Source organism: Polyodon spathula, unplaced genomic scaffold, assembly GCF_017654505.1.
Source record: "Polyodon spathula isolate WHYD16114869_AA unplaced genomic scaffold, ASM1765450v1 scaffolds_929, whole genome shotgun sequence".
Taxonomy (NCBI): domain Eukaryota; kingdom Metazoa; phylum Chordata; class Actinopteri; order Acipenseriformes; family Polyodontidae; genus Polyodon; species Polyodon spathula.
In genome coordinates, this window is record NW_024472416.1 from 5,110 (window position 1) to 9,014 (window position 3,905).

At 36.3% G+C, this 3,905-nt stretch overlaps 1 long non-coding RNA gene across 1 annotated transcript; it reads left to right on the top strand.

Annotated features, from left to right (window-relative positions):
- Nucleotides 1-553: 553 nt before the first annotated feature.
- LOC121309184 lies at nucleotides 554-3,286 on the top strand. Its single transcript, XR_005948602.1, has 3 exons — nucleotides 554-1,003; nucleotides 1,584-1,732; nucleotides 3,025-3,286. It is a non-coding gene; the product is annotated as an uncharacterized LOC121309184 (long non-coding RNA).
- Nucleotides 3,287-3,905: the final 619 nt, after the last annotated feature.

The following is a 3,905-nucleotide window of genomic DNA, read 5'->3' on the forward strand; positions in this document are numbered from 1 at the left end:
ACTAGCAACATGGGGGAGGGGGGACAAACAAGATCATCTGGTTATACGAGCTGATGATAACTAGTTTTCATTGCGTAAGAAGGATCTCGATAGAAGATACAAGTTGTTGGAAGAAATCCCGTGCTTCCCCTGCTAATTATTATTAGATTAAGTTATTTATTAAGCTTTGAAGAGCTTCAAAATTATTTTTGTAAGCCCGGACAACCTGAAAAATTGTATAAACGTGGTTATTTTAATCACTGTATGTTCAGTAGGACGACATGCTATGACTGCCCAATGTCTTGTTGAACAGAATACGTTACTATAATCTACAAACTCAGTATCTAACCTGGCTCTTGTGGTGACTTTGACAGCTATGTATGACTGTCAAGCAAGCATAACAAAATCTGAGCCAGAGAGGGAGCCACTTGCAATCCACCATAATTTATGTTTCATTAATAAATAAAATAAATAAATAAATAAAAATAAAAAAACTTATCCGTCTCACTGTACTTCCGAACCTCATTTTGCTTTGCATTCTGCCCGTGCTGCGTGCGCAAAGCGACGTGTGCTGTCATAGAAGACGTCATGATAAAGCGATCCCCGGGGCGGCTGCAAGAGACGAGGGAATTGCTAGTAAAACATAGAAAATTACTACAGCAGGCTGCGCTTTTTCTGGATCAGTTTTCTGATGAAATAAGAGCTTGACATGGTCGCGCAGGCATTGCATAAGTACACTTTGATCGTCCCGAATAACAGCTGAAGGTAGAGTGTAGACGCTTGGGTGTTGTGTGGAAATACTCTGATCATCTTCAGCACAGTGCCGGAGAATCCATTTATAAGTCGGATGGCACGCACTAAAATAATTTGATTTAAATTTGCGGGATGTGGCCAGACTGCCAAACAACAAGACATCTGGTTCTTTTGATGAATAGGACTCTGGAGATAAAAGGAACTACATGTGAACGTATCTAGACATCCGTCTTTTTTGATCATTTGGCATTTGCACAGTGGCAGCAGGAGTGTGAGTAGGATTTAAAATGTTACTAGCTCCTTCTACCGTGAGAGATCTCATCACTGGGACTGTATCCATTTGTATTCAAAGAGCACATTGGCCCCTCACTGTTAGTACAGGGAGAGGTGGTCTATTAAGTAGAAACAACGGAAGGGACTTCATCAACAGTCGGACTCTGGAGAAAATGAAAGCCTCTGTCCGCCTCTAATAATATTAACATTATAATAAGATCAAGTGACTGTATCGCGACAGGATGGTTTTCACACTAGCAGCATGTTTTTTTATTTAAAAAACAACAAACCAATGCAACGTTCATTTACGTGTGTGTGTGTGTGTGTGTGTGTGTGTGTGGTTATTGGATCATGTCGAACACAACTGGGATACATGTAGTACAAAAATGAAAATATGAATGACGATAGTACAATAAGTAAATGAGATAGATTATACTGGATTATTTACAGAGACTTTGCTTGTCACCACATTTATTACTGTTTGTTTTCCTGTATCATTTTGTGTTACCATCAACCCTCATTCCCACCCCGGGTGCCACCAGATCATAAATACATGCCCTGTCTATATCGTGTCTTAGTGCCGAGTCCAGAGGCAGCGTGTCCATGACCTCGCTGCTACTCCTAAATGCAAGACTGGAAACGGACTTGATTGATTGTTAACCCATCGATATCTGGCGCTGCTGTACACTATTAACAACACAACTAAAAAAGCAACATTATTTGCAAGGTAAGCTACGTTTGACGCTTTCTGTTTTAACGCTTATTTCTGACAGTAACTGTATGTATATTAACACAAAGTAAATTTTCAATTTTTTTCACATGGCACAGAGAGCAGCTTCAATGAGGGAGACTTATGTATTTAAATTAACCTATTATTATTATTATTATTATTATTATTATTATTATTATTATTATTCATATTCATACTAATAATAATTTATTTTAAAGGGTTAATAAAGACTCGCATGGGCGTGGAGGCAACGGGTTTTACTAGCTGTGATTTGTTGTAATGCAGAGGAGAAATAAGGAAAAGGTTATTGAAATATTCTATCCTAACCGGCATGCAATGTTTTGACCAGCCTATATTCACTTTATATTTATAATAAACACATCGTAACGAGCACCAAGGCTACATACTCTTCAATCGTTATCTTGCGATGTACCCAACTTGAAACTCACCGCTGTCAGGAAATTTACATTATTTATTAGTAATATATATTATTTTGTGTGTGTGTGTGTGTGTGTGTATATATATATATATATATATATATATATATATATATATATATATATATATATATATATATATATATATAGATGGGCTTCAGTGAGTTACAGGAAAATAATTTCATCAAGGGTTTCTGTGACATAATAAATTAGGAGACCGGAGATTGAGTAATTTGTAAACTGTCACAGAAACGGGAGGTGGAATTGTTTTCATGTAGCTCTCTGAAGAGTCCCATCTATTATTTTTTATAATACATAGATACCCTTGTGATGCTAATATTAAAGAAGATGAGGTTCAGCAGTACAGTTTTTTTTTTTTTAAACTTAGTGTTTCAGTGCTGTACAGATGTTCTATGAAGTTATCCGTTAGTGCTTCAGCTTTATTTGGATGATTTGCCTTTACCTTGTTTTAATTTCCCGTTCTGCACCAGTTTCTCTGAGATACGAAAGTACCAGCTTTACATAATTGTTTTTAACGTATTCTCATTTTGTTGATCATTAATGAACATTTCTGTACTGTGGGTGTTGTTGAATGATTGAAAACGTGACATTTTGTGTTTGAATTGAAAGTGGTCTGAATTGAGTCGAATGGGTCAAAGTTCAAGTAGATTTTCTTCTATAGGAACTATCACTTTTTGATGTCACTACTGTGGTATTATGTGTCCCCCCCCCCAATGGCTCAGGATACAAATGTAGCCTTCACCCTTGTATTATTTGTATATAATGCCATGTTGTGTAATTTATTTGTCCGCAGTACAAGCAACTGTTAATGTGTGTTGTTATTTCCACTAGGCGAAGAGACAGTGGGGAAAAAGAGAATGGCTCTGACTTTAGGACAAGCCTGGAGGTTGGGGTGGATTCTGCTGAAAGCTGTCCTCCGGTTCATCTTCATGATCATGAATAACCTTGCTGCCATCCCTTCATATGTTTTATATTTGATAGTACTGCAGCCTGTTCGGCTGATGGACAGTCGCACTTTTTGGCACATTGAAGGAGTGATGTTTAAATGGCTATTGGCAATGGTGTCTTCGTGGGGCTGGGCTGCAGGATATACCGGTAAGAAGACTGGCTTTTTATTGTATTTGAAAGTTATATTCTCTCTCAAAGTTTGATTTACAACAACTCTTACTGTAGTCATTGACTATTTTAATGGCTTGCATAATTGCACTGCTTTGATATACCTGATCTGAGATGCAGTACTTGAGTTATGGTGTTTTTTAAGTGGGACTTTTTAATTTTATAAAGAATCGTTGTTGATTAGAGTAGGTCTTTGGTCAAGGATCATTGAATCTAATTTAATTCTGATAAAATGATAATGTAAGACTTACCAGAATTTTTAAACCAATTTTATTTTCTCTAATTTGAATTTATTTAATGGTTATTTATATTATTGTCAAAAGATCATGCAGTTATGTGGTTATACTATTAGTACTTTATTATTATTATTTATTATTATTATTATTATTATTATTATTATTTATTTGACAGAAGCCTTTATCCAAGACCAGTAATCTGTGTGTGTGGCAGGGAGATGTTTGGGTTAATCATTTTCTGCAGTACAGTTACAAGGCATGGTCTTGTTAGAACAGTCAGATATTATATGTAGTTAACTTAAATGCTGGGAGAGGGTGTGTCTTGTCTTGTAAAGATTTGCACAATTGTCAACTGCTGCT